Raw genomic sequence first — 19,563 nt, forward strand, 5'->3', positions numbered from 1 at the left:
CCTCTCCTGGAGTTCTAGTTCTGTGTTTGTGCCACGACATTGGCTCATTTGCAGTTACTCTAAGTTTTGTAGTTCTGATATTTAGCTCCATCTTCCATTATTTCTTTAAGCTTTTCTTTATAATTTTAACTCCTTTTTTTTTTTTGGTTTATAATCTTTGTATCATTGTTTTCTCTGAGTACTCTGTGTTTTATATATATATGCATACATGTGTATATTACGAGTAAATATACGTACAGTGCTCAGTTTGAGAGTATGGAAAACTGTGTCAGATAATTGTCTGTCTTTCGGATGACTCTTCCTGTGATATATGCCTATCATTTATGAGCATTTGCTATTCGCAGACACAGTTCCTGCCAATTATTCATTTGGTAGCGATGCTTCATTTGCTTTACATATGCTAAGGTACTACTTTTTATTTGCATATTCTGCTCTGATTATTAGTTATCTTCGAAGGAGCGGGACGCATTAGTTATTGGAGAGGACAAAGTTGCTTGATCTGGGTGAAGTCATAAAGTAAGTGAAATCTGAATATACTCTGTGGGTTTGGTCTTGAACATACTTCCAAAAGCACAATGCTTTCTCAGGCTGTCAGAACACTGGCTTCTGTGTTTCTGTGGTCAGTGTGATTTGTACAACTGCTAATTTACTGTAGCCTCTGCCCTTCACTAGTCCTCACCCCCACTGTACTCCTTTTTACTTCTGGCTGTGACGAACTCACCACTCACTTCTCTTTCCCCTGTGCTAAGCTCATTCTCAGAACAGGGTTTGCAAAGTCGAACACATATGGATCTCTGAAAGCATCTGATTACAAGGAAAACATATAATGGGAATGAAAACTAATATAACATCCAGAGAAATCTGTCCTTGTTTTACATAGCAGAAGAAATAGCTGTTGAAACATTTGATAAATTAAAGTTGGGGTTATAAATCTCTTGAAAACTAATATGAGTTTAAAATGATATTTGCATTATCTTGACTTGTCTATAGAAGACAGAAATTAACACTGTAGTGAGCATTCTGTTTATTACTGTGTCAGTTGATAATTCCATAAGACCTCTGACAATTGGCTTCCTGGAAGAAAATTTTCCAACATCTAATTACATTTTAAAAAGCATCTAAGATATATTTCTCACATTGTGTCTAAAAACTGTTTCTTTACCCCAAAGATTATGTTTGAAAGGTACTGTGAACCGTTTCACTATTAAAATGACCTATACATTCATGTCTGTGCCTTAGGTACCTATACAGACTTTTTCACAGCCTGAGTCCTACTCCAGGAAGAGCCCAGACCTTAATGCTCTCCGACACTCTGTTGGGGCCCTTGCTCTCATTCACAAAGGCAGGGTCAGCTGAGAGAGCCTCAACCCACTGAGCTCTCAGGTCTGCGTCGGCTATTACCAATGGCAGGGTTTATGACAGACGAGGAGCCAGGCTTCCAGCTGAATTTAGTTTAGTTATTTTTGTTTTAATGTATGTGTGAATCAATTAATCCTGTCATAGAAGGGCATCGTAAACTGTGTGCCAGAGTTAATGAGTCAAACATTATCACATCATTACACCAGCTGGCATAGTGTAGCATGTGCTGTTTGTCATAATATACGCTGCCGTGCTTAACAACCATTAATTGTTTACACGAGCAGTCATATTTCTCTTCAAAGAACCTTCAGCGACTGGTTAATATTTTGAAGGCTTTTTAAGTGAATAACTATTTCGAGGAAGAGATATCCTTACCAAAATAGCCCACAATGTAAAAAACCGGTAATGGGGAAGACATTTAGAAGATGCTGAATGCCTTTTGGACCTTTCAAAGGAAAGCATTTCAAAGAAATCCCCCATGTCCTGGAACACAGCCTCCTCCAACTACCACTCTAATCCTAAATACACGGAAGGATTCTTTCTAAAGTAGAAGTTGGTGCTGTCCCCTACCAGCATAATTTTTAATAGGAGCACAGGCTTGTCCCTAAATTATCCCCTGGACTTCCTGAGAAAGGATGCAGTCATGGATTCATACATTTCTAGAACCACAATAGAAAGCTCAGCTATTGTGTTTCTCTTGGCTGAAGAAAGGAAGCATGTGGCCATCACAGCCCAAAGTCGTAGTTTACCAGCTTTCTGTGAAATGGTTTCAGGCAGCTTCTTCACAATGTCATTGGCCATATGGCTTTCCCCAGCCAAACATGACCACCACCATGAGTTACTGAGAAGTTCCAAGAGTCGGGGCCGTAAATCTCGGTGACTGTTATCTACCGTAACTCGTAGCTTGATCCACTTTGATTCCTGCTTTATTTACTCAGCAAAGACCAAGGATATCTAAGTTAGTCACAGGGACAACACAAACGTGGTGGAAGCATGAATGATTTTGCAAACAGGAAGCCAAAAAGGTAACCTGAACACAGTGCACAGAGGAGAGGAGCTAGGCTGGATGAACATGATGGAAATGGCCCAAGGGCCCAAAAGCACTCTGACAAGTGTACACACTGGTTCAGGACTGCAGGGAAGCACTTTGTCTCTGAGCTTTGGGTGTATTTTTGCTTGCTTTTGCTTTGTTTTGTTTTGGGTGATATAAAAGGAAAGTTCACCTCAAAGGCTCTCTCCAGCCTTGGGGGGGGGGAGCATTTCTGATTATTGTTCTCAGAAATGATGCTTTGAAATTTTTAATTTTCAGGCCTTGGAAGCATACACTACAAAATGTATCACATTTTTATTACCGTAAGCACGAACACAAATGAATGTCTTTGCATTTTGAAGCAATGAAGTAGGATGTCCACAGTCCTCTGGCTGCCATTATATGTTATCCTCACAAGTATGTTTTCTTCAGGGACCTAAAAGACATACTTAGATAAAGAAACAAAGACAACTCCATATGCATCTATCTAGGATTCGTTTACATGGAGAGGCTTTCTTCCAACTTTAAGGTACAAAATAATTGGCTATGGTGATTGGTTAAGACACAGGTTCTCAAAGACTCTAACTCGGACGTTATTCAGTAGCCTGCCTGTGATCCCAGCTTTCAGCATGGGGTTTCAGATACTAAGGTCATCCTCCTGGACTCTTACCAACTGTACACACTAGAAAGGTAACCGCATCTTTTCAAAGAACTTCACATGTTTAATTCTTCCGTAAATAATGAGTAGTTCACAGGGCTTTGTATTATTCTTTTTAGAAAGATGTCATTTTCTGCAAACAAGATACTTTGTCCCAAAACTTGGACAGGTTTATAGTAGTTTAAAGGGGAAGGAGGAGGAAGAAGAAAAAAAGGATTGCCACTCAAACACATTGATACTATGAAAAAAATCTTTAAATACATGATGCCCTTTATAACATTTTAAGAATGATTTTGATTAAATATGCAGCATTTAATTAATCCTAGAAAATAAAGATCTGAATGAATTTGATGGCTTACTGTTCTATTTATATATATGGAACCCTTAAAACTTGCCCTAGCAATTCTTGTTGGCCACTTTTTAACAAAAGAAAATCTCACATATTCCAGCTGACTTTGGAACTACAGGCCTCCTTGAACTTCCAATCCTCCAAAGCTTCTCTCTAGCGCTGTTGTCAAAGGTGAGTGCCAGCACACCTGGTTTATGTGGCAATGAGAACCAAGCCTAGGGCTTCATGAATGCTCATCAAACATTCCACCAGTGGATCTCTGTCCCCGGTGCCCACACGGCCCAATTTAGCCATGCTATATTTAAGTAAACAGCATGATTCTTCCTTACACACTGTCCTTAATGACCCCTACAAATGCTCACGAAGTATTACTGGAGATTTTAGCAAATCATCACTTTGCCAGAGAAACAGTGTAATGTTGACATGAGCCAGTTTCATGAACATCGTTTTCAGTGCTGGGTTTTACAATGGTAAATTGGTTTGTGGAGTCATGGCCTGTATTGTCCCAACCTCCTTCACGACACTCACATTTATTTAGCATACTCAATTACATCCACTGCATAAATACGCAGTTCTGTCCATTTAGAAACAACAGAAGTATGGGAAAGAGCATTGAGAGGAACGCCTGAGGTGGGCAGAACTTTGGAATGCAGTGTGCACACTCAGCACACATCTGTGGTTCTGTCACCACAGTTAGCATGTGGCCTTTTGCCCACTCCTTGTGAAGCTTCAGACAACAATCCTGTCTATATTCTCAGAATGCCCTAAACATTTACCATTCTGCTTCAAAAGAAGTCTGGCTCCCTCGCACGTCGCGATGTTAAAAGGCTTCCACTCGCCCTACAGGGGTCATCTGAATGCTCATTATTGCTGGGAAATTTTTACATTCTGACACAGGGTCAGGGTTGTTGCTAGTTTGCTGTGTTTGGATATGATCATTATCCATCCGGTACCATTTGCATAAATGCTGGTGCATGTTTTTATATAAATAACCTTTTTGTACTTTCATGAGTTTTATTCTACTGTTTTCCAATAAGAGACTTGTTGTAAGAATACAAACCACCCTGCACACAAATAAAACCACTAGAGTCATGAAAGGTTTCCTACAGAGGGAAAGGAAACATATAGACACATAAGAAGCTACAAGAACATATTAAGAATGCCTATGAGTAACTAAGTACCAGTAACTATGTACAAAAACGTTCAACCTTTTACACACTTCAGTGGTAGATACTGAGATACTAACAAACATAGGAAAATGTCTGACTTCATTAGTCACAGATGAAGTAAAAATTGAAGCTCAATGTGATGTCACTGTATACACACACCAGAATGGTAGAAATACAAAATACAAAAGCCTTAATACTATGACTGATGCAAGGCAGTCCACTCTCATGAATGGCTATTGCGAATGTGATTTTTTTTTTTTTACTTAAAAAAAAAACCCACAATGTTTGAAACTTATCCATTAAAGCTGGCTATATTCATACTCATGCAGTAAGTCTATTCCTAGTTATATATGTGCTAGAAATTGGTTCGTAGGCATGTTTATAAAATTATACCCAGAACTATCTTTGCAATACTATTTTACAGCAAAATTATTTATTTATTCTTTAAGACACCAAAAGCTGTCCAAATGTCCACCAACAACGAAACAGATATCTAGTTGTCATGTTTCCCTGGTGGAGTCTTCAGAATTTCATCTTAACCAGATTAAATTAACTACAAGAAAATGCTACAATAGTGTTGATTCTCTCCAATACAACTTTGAATGGAAAAAAATGGACACAAAAAAGTTCACATAGTGTCACATTTATATTAAAGCACACTGAGTAATTTATGCTGCTAACAGAATATTGTACCTGGTGTAGCAGGACAGTAAATCAATATGGTCAGGAGGAAGGATATTCTGAAGGTGCATACATATAGACACAGATATGGATACATATTCATATACATATTTATATGCATATAGATAATACATATACACATATGCATATGATACATGTACACATACAATCACATATACTATCTATTACACTTAAAGTCAACTGTATATGTGTGTATAATTATTAAAGAATGGTATTAGAAATTATTGCGAAACAAAGAAGACACAACGATATAATCATTCTTCCTAATGTACAATCTTACAATAAGATTCAGCGACTTCCCATTAATTCATCTTAGTGGATCAGAAAGAAAGATTACAGGCAATGTCTCCTTGGACTATTAACAGGTATCATTTCAAAAGCATGAGATTTACTCTCTCATCCATCCACTCACACATATGTTCATTCGGTCATTCTCCAACCATCTATTCTGTTAACACCACAAAAGTAATCAAGCTTGGATTCCACCAAAAAGAGTGTCTAGCACATATCTTCAAATAAATGCAAGACAAGACAGAAAAGGTGTCCTAAGAGTCTTGTTGTTCACATTACTTGTTCATGCCATTATAAAAATACAGTATCTGTTGATATGTAGGTATGTAGAGAAGTCAGAAAGATATTTTTACTCCTCTTGTTCTTCAAGGTCTAACTTGAGTATCAACTGTTGGAGGAATTTCCATCTATCCTCTTTACTCCGCATCATACATAGTTTGAGTTTCATATTTAAATGGAAAAATAGGATAATTGGGAGTAGCAAATTTGTGAAAATGTGTACATCTGTATTGGGACTCTAAAAGCTTTATAAATATAAATTTAAAATTCAGAAACCTCAGCTGACTGAGATATTTATCAAATTCTTCAGCTTTGGAGGACAGTGTACTGAGTAGTTAAGAGCACACTCTAGAACTTCTGGTCTACCTGGGATTTCATTTTCCCTCAGTTCTGCAGACCTAAGCATCACAGACTAGGCACTTCCTTTATACAACTCTGTCTTTATGAGGATGGTGAAATCATGGCATCCCTTTTCTAAGAGGATCGCTGCAATGATGAAATGACTAACATTTCACATGCTACATACCTCACTTTTATATTATTATTTCAGAAAGTGTAATCTAATCTATACATGTTACATCTTTATAATTTCAAAGACAGAAGTGTTAATGAGGAGTTCTTCCCTAAAACAGATCTTTCCTCGCCTGATTCACTATCCATCATCATAAAGTTATTTTGTCCTTATATCATGTATATCTATAGAGTTAATTTACTCTAGAAGCTTGAAGGAGAGTGGGTTGTGTTTGGTTTACCTTCTGCAGCTCTTAGTACATTTTCCTCATCTTTGTCCCTATTTACACAAAATGGCTAGCATGATCAAATTTAAGTGTGATAGTGTTTATCGGCCACAGAAGCTAATCAAACCAAGCTAACACTTAGTGATTACTAGTACAGTTCTTTCTTCTTTATCATGATCCCATGGGGTGGCTGGGGTGGTCATCTGTTGGTTATATGGAGGTAAGAGAGTCTGGGATATCTAAAACACCTTTATCCACAGGTTAAGCAAGGTTTATGGTTGTTAGATAAGAATCTCAGTCCTCGAACAGCTGTGCCCCTCCAGCAGCCTAGACCAACTAGATCTTTACATTTTGATGATTGATCCACAAAGCAATTGCCGCCATGCCTTTCAATCTACCATAGATCACCCAAATAACAATTATTTTCATTTCTCACGTACAGTAAAATTGTGTGCCCCTCGATCTCTTGTCCACTGTATCATACAGCTCAAAATGTATAAGCTCCCAATCTCTGCTGGTCCAAACTAAATGTAACTAATTACCTCAGTTCTTTTGACTCATAGATCTGTATACAAAAAGATAAATTATTAAGATACCTAATATGGTGAGGAAAGGGCAGGAGAACTCTATAGGACAAAGCCTTTGAAAAGGAACAACAGGAAACAGTCGTCTTCGTTTATGATGATGCTAAGACAGAACTGAGAGCATTCAGGGATGCCTTGGTTGCACATCGTATGATTACCCATCTGGCTCAGTATATGATGATATCAAGCAACATCCAAAACAGGCAAAAGCCTTCCTTTGATCCTAGTGCAAATGCGGACAGTGTGTGCAGAAACTGTTATATTAAGCATGGGTTCTTCCTCTTCTGGAATGACAGCAGCTGCACACTGCTTCCTGCAGAGATATCCTGAGAGATCAGCTGAGCCTCCTTCCTATTCAGTTCTATAGCATAAGCCTGCCTCCTCAGTTCAGCTGTGAAATAAACTCACTAAGTTTCTGCTGCAATTGTATTGGTGCCCTCCATCAGAGCAAGCACCAATCTCTCGATCCCAGCTTTTCTGTCCATATGTCCATGTGTCTGCCCTTCCTTCATTCCCTCATCACTATGGTCATGCCATTCTTTGAATGAAGAGTGAAGCAAAGGAGCTCCCGTGTTTATTACATGATTTGACCGTCAATCTGCTGATAGAATCACCCACACCTCCCCACAGCTCCAGCAGAACAGCCTTCCCAGAGTTCTCTGCAGTTATTCCTCACACCTGCAGTATCATTCCTGCCAGGACCTTTAATGATACCAATAAAATCTAGCCAGCATTCTCTGCTGGGCCTGATGTGCTCAACCCTGTCAGATGTCTCCTGTAAATAGCCTTGTCTTTTCTCCAGCCCTAACTGACCTCAGCTACCTCGTGACATCTCACAGTTCTTTGCGTTCCTCGTTGCATGGCCTGGCTCTACTTCTATACCCATCAAAGCTAATTCTTCCACATAACTAATGTGGCTTGAATCTCCAGCTTGGAACTTGATGTTAGGAGATCCTATCTCTGGTTGGAAGAAGCTACGATAACATCAGGGTTGTGTCTTTCAACACAACAAAAACTGATCAGACTAACTGTGACATTCTTTTATCCAGTCTCTCCAGCAACCTTGAGTCACTCAGAGTAAAGCTTCAAGGCCCTGCAAAAGCTGACATGGGATCCTTGTCCCTTGGCGTGCTACATGCCCGCCTCTGAGGCTTTATGCTTGCGTTTCCATCTGCCTGGAAGACGACTCCTCCAGGTCCCTATACGATTTGCTTCCCTATCACATCAGGTCATTGTTCATATGTGGTTATGTAATAAAATCTACTTGATCACTTTATTAAAACTGAACCTATTCTTTATAACCAAAAATCATCTATTCCTCATCCCCCATTTTCCTTTTTCTTCCACAGCATGAATAATCACTCAACATAATTTACACCTTATTTCTTGCCTATCTCTTCTTGCCCCACCCCAAACACGAAGGTAACATTTTTATATTTTTGGTTGTGAGCCTAGCCTTTAACGGCTAAGCCATCTCTCCAGCCCAAAGGTAATGTTTTTAATTGGTTTCATTTTGTGCCGTTGTACCTAAAATTTGGGAAAGTGTTTGTCCTAGAAGAGATTCTCAGTCTTGTGTTGTTATATTTGCTGAAATAAAGTTATTTGTGCCATTATTAAATCACAAACATTAATTATAAATTCATCATAAATGCTAAATCATAAGCAAGACTCTGAGACCCTCTTAAGACACACAGAAAGAGGAAGTAGAGACAGTACAGGAGCAAGACTGAAACGGAGGGAGAACAAGGGTGCATGAGGGAGCTGCACTGTGTCCTCTTTCTCCTCCATGGAAACACAGGAGAGCTTGAGGAAAGGAACGACCAACACACAGACCAGATCCTCACTGCCACTGCAAAAGTAGGACAAAGGAATCACCAGGACCACATTGGAATGCAGAACCGACAGCTAAAGCTGGAATAAACTACCTAACTTCTCTAGCCAGGCTTTGCTCGTCACAACGAATAAAATCTTGAAAACTTACCTCTCCTTCCTTTAGTTAAAAAAAAAAAATTCAGTGTACTTTGCTCAGGTGGATCGAGTCACCCCATGAGACGGTGAGTCTATATTTACAAATGTTAAACACACTGGACAATGGCGGAGAGATGACCTCCAAGAGTGGGACTAGCAGAGCTACAAAGGCACACTATGCCAAAGAAGTCTCCAGCAAAACCCCTGCCAAGAAAAGTTGAGGCAGAGCCATCCTTAGCTTCAGGGTTAGCGACTCTTCATCTGCTATGCAATTAGGATGATTGGTTTTAAAATCTGTTATGTATTTAGAATGTGCCATGCCCTTCCTGTTGAGTTGGAATTCAACTCCAGTCATTTACCCTATTTAATTAATTTTATTTTATTTTGCATATTTGGAATTAGTGATTCAGTAATGTCATATGCAAATATATGCAAAGCAGCACACAAATTGGTACTGAAAGCCAAAAACCAGTTAGTTTCCTTTTTTTTTTTTCTTAAAAAAAAAGGAACTCGCATCATTGGAAAACAGGTCATGATCATTGGCCTACTGGGACTGAGTTGCTCGAAAGAGTCTTCACAATTTAGTAGTTGCTTATAGATCCACACGAAGTGAATAAACCTGGCAGCTGGAGGTGTAGTTCAGTTGATGGACCCCAGGAATAAAGACCCTAGTTTAATCTCCAGTAACACATAAACCAGGCTTGGAGGTACATGTCTGTAATCACAGCACTCAGGAGATGAAGACAGGAGGGTCACAAGTTCCAGATCATCCTCAGTTACACAGGGAGTTCAAGTCCAGCCTGGGATATATGCGACAATCTCAAAAGAAAGGAAGACAGGCTGGGAAGATTCCTCAGTGGTTTGAGTTCTTGCCATGCAAGTGTAAGGATTGGGATGCAGATCTCTAGAAGTTATACAAATTCAAGGTGGGTACTCGTGGCCTCTCTGTCATTCCAGCCTCAAAAAAAAAAAAAAAAAAAAAAGGAAACAGGGGATCCTGAGAGCAAGCTGTCTCACAAGTCTAGGCAGATCCATGATCTCTGACCTTGAGTGGAAAACCCTGCTGTGATGAGAGCTAGATGAGCAATAAAGGACGATGATTCCTGACATCAACCTCAGGACTCTACATGCAATTACACACCACAGCATGAGCACACACACACACACACACACACACACACACACACACACACACACCACACAAATAGAAGAAAGAAAGCCTAATACTATACCTAATACTGAGAAACCCATAAAGCTGCTGGTGTTGGTGTTGTGACCTAATTCTCCTTAGAGGACAAATATTTCTGTATCCCTACACGCTTATCTGAAGGAGTGGGGTACAGGTGGATGTACAAAAGGGACAAGAAATGGAGTGACCATTGTCTCTCAAGCTCAGCATGACACACAGATGCCAAGCCACCAGGTCTACCTCTCCCTGGCAAGAAGGAACAATAAACATCAACTACAACTGAGTAAGGTCTAGTGATAGCTCATGCCAGGGGACCTCAGTGCCCTACACTGAGGAGAGGTCTCATCCCACAGCTGCATTTACAGTAACTATGGAAATCCACCACTCTCTGGGGATGGTCATGGATCTGTAACGCTGCATTATCTTTACGGGTGGTGCTATTACTTTTTAGTATATTTTAGTAAGTAAGTTATTCTCTGAAAGTTCAAATTAGTTCAAAGGTTTGATAAGACATACTCCAAACACTCAGTTAAAGTAAAAGATGTAAAAGGAAAGTAATATGGGCATTTATCTAATAAATTCTGGAAAGTTTTTTAATGTGTCGTAGACAAGGGTTGCAATCAGCTTTAAGGAAGAGTGGCATCAAATATGCTTTTGAAAAAATTAAATTACAAGAAATAGACTTCACATAGCACTTCATAGTATCTCTCATCAAATCCTAAGGACTATATTAAAACATCTGTTTTTTAAATATCTTGCTGACAGTAGAATGCTATAACCCCAGGGAGTCTCCTAATTTTGCATAAAATTTACATGCTCATAAATAAATTAACATGGGGGACGAAGGATATCATTTGCAAACAATGCAGGTATTTTCAACATATTCTTTTAATAACTAGCTTAGGGCAGAGAACAATACTTTAAAAAATAAATTTCCTTTTCATGAGCATACAAATTATTTATAAGAATTTCTACTGCTCAATTTTCTCTAACTTATGCTCAAATTTCCAAAGGTAGTTTAGCTGCTTCAAAACTCACTGACAGATGCATTCCACTTGTATAACAATGATATTTAACGTACGTCATATATGGTAGGCTCTAACATTGTCTAGCAAGCATATACAACCTGGATATGAGACACAGAGGGAAATATGGACCCCTATCTTCTTTTACAGTGACTCAAAAACAACTTTATATACACGTAACCTTGGCAATTCACATAACTCATTTAAATACCAACATCATGCATCCTGCATTTACTTAACTGTGCACCCTTAATACTGAAGTGGAAAATAAATCTTCTCCAATGTTTATCTTGTTCACACACATACCTAGAAAACAGTGCAGCAGGATAGAAAAACCCCTCCATACAGATAATTGTCAAATCTGACTTCAATTGTCTGCACTGTTTATTGTTTTATTAATGTAATATATTTGTTACATTGCTATGGAAAAATCATTATTCTAAAAACAGTTAAGCACCCATATCTTGAGTTCCACTGACTCTTACTGTCATGTTCTAGGCATGATCTAAAAAAAGCTTTGGTCACTATTGTTTTAAGAAAAACAAAAGGCATCTGTCCAAATTATGTCAGGTCCCTGGGTGATGCACAAATTTATACAATTGGAGAAGTGTCTTTTATTTATATTTTCAAATATAATTATTTGAACAAACTATGGTGGGTAATCTTAACATGTGAGACCATCATTACCTGATAAAGGAGACCTCTACCTGGTATTAGTGTAGATATAAGATTTCCAGAAATCATAATGTTCTTTATATTATATTCAAAGTTCTATTTAAACAAATTTCTTTTTTTAAAGATTTATTTATTATTTTATGTATATGCATACACTGTAGCTATCTTCAGACACACCAGAAGAGGGCATTAGCCCCATTACAGATGGCTGTGAGCCACCATGTGGTTGCTGGGAATTGAACTCAGGACCTCTGGAAGAGCAGTCAGTGCTCTTAACCTCTGAGCCATCTCTCCAGCCCCTTAAACAAATTTCTATGAATATTGAAAGGAAATGGGGCTCATAGATTTTGACATCTTCCCAAGCAATAATACACACACACACACACACACACGCACACACACACATGTGTACACACATACACAGTCATACACATTCACACACACACATACTCACATACTCACACATTCACACATACATATACACACAGTCACACACAGTCACACACTAACACACACATGCACACAGAGGCACAAACTTATACACTCACACACACACATATACACACACACAAACACACACTATCATACACTCAGTCACACGCATTCACACATACAGTCACATACTCACACAGTCACACACATTCACACACACATACTCACATACACCGTCACACACATTCACACACATACATACTCATATATTCACACATTCACACATACATACACACACACAGTCACAGTCACACACATACACATATACACATATACATAGTCACACACATTTATACACTAACACACATAAGCACACAGGTACACATATTCATATACTCACACACACACACGAACACACACACATATGCACACTCACACATATATACACTCTATCACATACATGCACACTCACTCATACACATACTCTCACACACACTCACACATACACACAGTCACTCACACTAACACACACATGCACACACTAATACACACATGCACACACTAACACACACATGCACATACATATACTCCCTCACACACAAGCATACTCTCTCACAGAAAACCTCACTCATTCTCTCTCTCTCCCTCTCTCTCTCTCTCTCTCTCTCTCACACACATACAAAATCACACATGCACACACTAACACACATATGCACATACATATACTCCCTCACACACAAGCATACTCTCTCACAGAAAAACTCACTCATTCTCTCTCTCTCTCTCTCTCTCTCTCTCTCTCTCTCACACACACACACACACACACACAAACAAAATCACACAAACACACACTCACACTCAAGCTCACACTCAAGACCCAGTGCTTTGGTGTAAACGAAGTCCTCGAGAACAAATTTGGTGAGAGTTTAGCAAGAAAGATTGTGAGCACCTCTTGGCTGAGAAGGGTTTAACAAAGCAGATTGCAGAATGACTACAAGGGGTTGGAGGTAGGGTGGGGGGAGAAATGAAACAGTTGGTTTTTGGCCATATCGGCAATTGTATTGGCTTCAAACTTTAACTCAAATGAGAGAGATGAAACATAAATTCACTGAGTGAAGTGCCTTCCCCCAAATGGCTCTTCATCTATGACCTTTTATACTTGACTTGTTTTTGTAATTACCTTTCTAACATGGTCTTTACAGTTACTCAGAACATCAGCTGAACCAATAACAGGACTGGGATTCCCAAAAGACAGAGCCCAGGCCAATAATACCACCTCTATTACGTAGTATTCAGCAGAATACTTTCCTAATGAGAGAGAGAGAGAGAGAGAGAGAGAGAGAGAGAGAGAGAGAGAGAGAGAGAGATGCTTATAACATTATTTGAATGGAAAGGTCCTCAAAGGATGAAGAATTGAATGCAAAGGCTATGTGAGCATGAACCCTTTGCCCTGTCAGTTTTGGTCACAAGATACCGTTCAGATTAGCAGAGCCAGCACAATAACTGAGATCTGCGGTAATGGACTCACTAAGTTATAAGTCCATTCTGAAGTGCCTGGCACCTTACAGGACTGGCAATCCTACACGGTAGACCACAGTAGATTTCGTAGATGTAAGACTCCTTGGTCAGAGACAAAGAACAGTCTAAGAGCCTGAGGGTCCACCTTCTGTGTTTTCCTGAGAGACCTGCTATGGCTGTGGAATGCCTTCCAGAGAGGAACCCAGAAACTGCAGAAATGGCACCAAGCAGACATTCCCATTGTTCTGGGGAAGGTTCTGACCTCCCTAGGACATTAACAACAAAATCTTAAAGGGACAGCACAGGACCGAAGCAGAAGGTTGGCCCACTCACAGCAAGTGCTGAGTCCTGAGAGCACCTAGGAAAGTGTCTCTCAACTCCCTTCCCAGAAATTCATTAAAAACTTATTTCTAAAAGTCACAGCCGCCATCTAATCCCAAGTGAGAATTAAAGGGAAGAAGAGGAGAAAGTGGAACACAGGGGTGGGGGTAGAGGGTGGAGGAGGCATGAAAATCTTCTAGCCTTGGTTTTCAAGGGGAATTTGCCACTGTAACACGCACAGGTCTTTTAGAAGAACGAGACATTGTAACAGCTATTGGCTTCTATCGTGCCTGTTATGGGGAACAAGTACTCCAGCTCTGAATTTGCCAAATTAGTAGTGCTTCATTCTGTCTATGTGACGCTTGCTAGGCAAGTGTGTTATGCTATCATAACAACTGAGGCACAGAGAGGGTGAGCAGCGGCCTTATGGCCACACAGCTTATATCTGAGTGATTTAATTACAAGGTGGCACCATTAGTAGTAGAAATGTATAGTTTGCTACATGGTTTGAAATATACGCTATCTAAGTGTTAACAGGGGTATATTCTTAAACACCTCTAAGAATACCTGCACCAGACATAACTGGGTGCTGTGTGCATACGGTAATGAATTGGGAGCAATTATTCTACAACAGCTCCTTCCTACAGCACAAAGTACTCAAAAGGCAGATCCTTAAACTGCTACCCTGGTAAATAGTTCCTAACTAGTAAGAATACTAAGCATATTGTTTAAACTCTGCCACAACTTGCAAAGCGGATTATTGATCCAAATACGTGTTATTTTTAGGAGCTGCTCTAAGATACTCTAATTATAGAGACTTCCTCAATAACGGAATGGACACTGTGCTGCAAAACCCAAATCGGTGTACAACTGAGACCATTTCTTTTTATCATTTAAATATGGGATGCTGGTGATCTGGTGCAAGAAAGATTTTTCAAGTGGGTACATTCAAAGCACGCAGAAAATAGCTGCTAAAGGGGGGATGCAGATAAAAGCTCTCTAAGGGGTGGGGTGTTTTCATGTGTATCTGAGGCACTGCCTGTCACAGGGTGCCACAGCCATGATTTTCATTTTAATGCGTATCGTGGTAGCAGATTGTCAAAGGGGTTAAGGATGATGTCAGCCATGCCTCTTTTCAGCTCTCAAGAGTGTGGCAAAATGTATTATTTGGCATAGTCATGACACAGATCTGCATGTGTACGTCTTCAATAATTCATGTTGCAGCTTGTCTCACTGTGGGGACAGATGTCAGTGAAACCAGTGACAGCCGATCATGCTGATCCCACACGGAGTCACGTGGGGCCGACCCCACAGCGACGCTGAGCCTGCTGGATACTTGCTCTGCTCCACTGGAGCTGAGAAAATGCAGTGCAGCGAGTTTGGGTCTAGGGATCCGTGTAGCATTACATGAGGAGCACAAGCTGACACATATCCCTGTGTTCAGTTTCCCAAGAGACTGCACCACATATACCTGGGGATTGATGTGTGTGTGTGTGTGTATGTGTGTGTGTGTGTCTGTGTGTGTGTACACATGTATGTGTATATACATATACCCGGGGATTGGTGTGTGTGTGTGTGTGTGTGTACACATGTATGTGTGTATATATACATGTATATACACAGAGTGTGAAGAAATCTCCAATTTCAAGGCCAGCCTGGTCTACAAAGCAAGTTCTGACCAGATAAATCCCATGCCAGCTAGGACAGGGAGACACTGTCTCTGGAAACACACGCACACGCACACACACACACGATTTCCCTAACAAGATCAATTATTTGAGATAATGCACAGAAGTATGTCTCCTACAAGTGATTCTAGAATACCAATCTTGACCAACCTGTCCACTGCTTCGTGGTCATGATATGTGACAAACGTGACATATTGAGAAGATTACAACAGCCATGTTGACCTCAACAACTTATCTCTATTTCTCATCAAGACTAGTGTTTTCTTTGAATATTAAACATTGATAAAAATGATTGTTTTGAATACTGTAAGAACAGTACAAACACTTGTTATGTATTACTTAAAATATGGACTGTAGAGTGCAAGACAGGGAGACTTTCCTTCTACCCAGATTTCTGAGGCCCATAGGCACCCATCTCTCACTAATGTGTCAAGGTAAGGGGGCCAGGATGAGAAAATGTAGTCGAAGGTATACAAGTCCAGTTTCTACCTCAAAGTACTCATTATCTATTTCCACATAAAGAAATTCAAAGCTGGCAGTCCCTAAATCCTTAAAAGTCCTTAAATATTAAATGCTATTTAATATTTCTAACCCCCCTGGTGAACTCTGATTATTCCCTTCTTAAACCTGTATTACCTCTTACAACTAAAACACTATGTGTATTGTGTATGTGTGTAAATCATATATCACATATATGTATATATATATATATATGCAAGAAAAATAATTAACACCGATGTCTTTTTGTAATTACATGACATTTTCTTTTGACATTGCTGACTTGCCTTTAGATCTAGGCTTTACAAACAAAAACAAAAAGCAGGGTCTCAATCTGTAGCCTTGGGTGCCATCGTCTGCTTCCTGAGTGCTGGGACTTAAGGCCTGCACCACCATTCCTGAGGTGGGACATAAGGCATTTTAGATTCCCTTTGAGTCGTTTCATTTTTCTTGTTGATGTTATTGTTTTGCAGGGTAAGTTCCTGGCTTATTTCGAAGAGATCCCGCATCTGTTTAGACTTTCCAGTCTAAATCCAATACCTGTAGCAAAGGAGCCTGTTGGTGTGGGAGTGGTGGCTTACACCTGTAGTCTTAGCACGTAGGGAGCGGAGGTGGGAGCATTGCTGCACTGTCAATGCCAGCCTGGGCCTGCATGGAAAGCCTGTGAGTTCTGAACCAGTCTAGCCTCCTGGCTGAAAAATGAGACTCCGTTTTTTAAAAGAGAAAATGGTATTGGTTTTTCTTCAACAGAGGACTGGGTTGTTTCTGAGAAAGACTCTGACTAAGCAAAGGAGTTTGATCAATGCCGCCATGCAAACTGTTGCCCAACCCTGGGTACCTTTTCCTTTTTCCCATTGGAGGTACATTTACATAAACATTTCTAATCACAGCTCTGTAAAGAGACGGTGTAATAATTCATGACTTTTAGGTAATATGTCACATGAATCTTAACATATGGCATTGCACTCCACAATGGCATTCTTGGCTTCCAAAGGGACCTGGAAAGCGTCCAGGGAGATGAGAATAAGCCAAACTTGATAGAAAACCGTATCGATGCTAATCCAGGTTTACACCTCTCATTCAGACTCAGAACTCTCTAGCAGATGGTTCAGTGTTGAAGCACTAATGTTAGCAAAATGTCAAAACTATTTTGCTAGACTCCCCAATTGTTCATACAGAATATTTTTCAGTTCTGGATATCGAAACTGCATTAATGACTCACAGCATCCAGGTCTCTCTTTATCACAAGCGCAGGGTTTTGGTTTCAATTTCCAAAGACAATCTGGCTTTGCTCTCTTGGAGTATAGCCAATCAGCTTTTACAAAAGAAAATAAAATTCTAGGAATTTATGCCATGATTCTTCAGTCAACGAGGACCCATTCGAATAAGACAAAAGAACGCAAGAACCATTTGGCAGATTGCATTGTTAGTGGCTTGTTGTACCAATTTAATGATCGAAACAAATGTCATAAGATAGAATCCCTTCTCAAAGCTTTCAATCCTGAAATTCACAAAGAAAGAAAAAATAGGAAGAGCAGAGTCTACGACTGCCGGAGTCTGGAGGCAGATAGATGTGCAAGGAGCCTGAGCGGGCGCCAGTTCTCAGTTAACATGTGCATACACAGTGACTAGGCCAGGGAAAGGAACAATTTACAGGCTCTTCCAGTGGGAGATAACATGTCTTCAGTGTGTTATAGAAGGTTATGATTACATTGTAACACAATACGATCAATCTGCTTCTAGATGAAGATTACCTAAGCATCATCACCTGGCATTTATTCATATCTCTTCTACGTTAATGTGTATTTTTCTAATATCTAAAATATTTTAGGAGATAAGAATTAAGAGCCTTGTCTTGTCAGCATCTAATCACAGTTACCCCGAGGTTTGTATTCGGTCCCACCATAGCTACTTCACAGGTGGATTTGCTGACCCCAGAGTCATCCCTTTCCTTTAACACCACTCCTCCTTTACTGATGTTTTCCTTGTAAAGTCTAGCCACGCTATATTCCCAACACTTTGAAACAGTTAGCTGTGTCTATGATAGCATGAGAAGGCCTACAAACGACACGAATATGTACAAATAGTATGTGTTAATCAAAAACTGTTAAATGCTTAGAGGAGAAAATGTCAACTACCACCATTTTATCATTACAGGCTGTATACATTCATCAAATTGTACTGTACCTCAAAATTTATGTAATTAGAACTTTAGAAGGACAAAAAGCCATAAAAATAGGGAGTTATATTCATGTAACATTCTATACCTTCAAGACATCTTGAGGTAAGTCTGTAGAATACAAATATTACCCACTAGAACCATGTTTCCCTGTACAAATATCTTCAGCCCCTGTGACCTTACAGTCAATACTAACAGATACAGCAGTGAGGCTTTTTAACGCACAAGGTAAACTATGTAGGTGACCCCGTCCTGTAAGCCCATTCGCATCATCTGTCTTCTTCTCTAGTGATTTATATTCCAAGAAATTGGGTCATTGATAGAAACGCCCACATGTTGCACTTAAGGACTACAGAAGATCAAAACCAAATATGGTCACTAAACTTACCTCAAGAATTTGAGCATTGAAAAGAGACATTGTGTCCTTATTATATCAAACTACCCAAACCTGAATTGGAACAGTAGACCTGCACAGCCTCTCAGTTCCATGGCACTTCCTAAGGTTTGATAAGCAGACTAGAAACATTCTTCCAACTGTGTGATTTTGAAGCAAATGACTACTTAACAATTTCCTTCATTTCCAACTCCCAATTTACTCATCTGGGTCCCATGATTAATCAGTTTTATTTTCATATTTGTTCATTATCGATGGCACTGCTGAAGACCGTCCGTATTTCTTTAATGTTGTGACAGGAATTCTTTGCTGAAGCTTTTTAAAAAAAAACAAACAAGAATGAAACAAGCTCAGAGAATAACTCTGTATTCCATTTTGTACATCTAAAATATGTTACAAAACAGCTTTCAGTTTAAAAAATTTTGACAGTGTATATTAAATTTTTCAACTAACAGATGCACGTACATAAAATTATATGATTGGAATTCAGTGTCAAAGGCTTTAGTCTTTTAATCTGG

The 19,563-nt window shown here is 39.5% G+C and overlaps 1 long non-coding RNA gene across 1 annotated transcript in view; it reads right to left on the reverse strand.

Moving 5' to 3' along the window:
- Positions 1-2,691: 2,691 nt before the first annotated feature.
- The window catches only part of LOC102554702 (uncharacterized), a 47,073-nt gene continuing 30,201 nt past the window's right edge, over positions 2,692-19,563 (reverse strand). The window contains exon 4 of the long non-coding RNA XR_359401.5: positions 2,692-2,825. This is a non-coding gene — a long non-coding RNA (uncharacterized LOC102554702). The remainder of the gene's footprint in view (positions 2,826-19,563) is intronic.

Source organism: Rattus norvegicus, chromosome 14 (assembly GCF_036323735.1).
Source record: "Rattus norvegicus strain BN/NHsdMcwi chromosome 14, GRCr8, whole genome shotgun sequence".
Taxonomy (NCBI): Eukaryota; Metazoa; Chordata; class Mammalia; order Rodentia; family Muridae; genus Rattus; species Rattus norvegicus.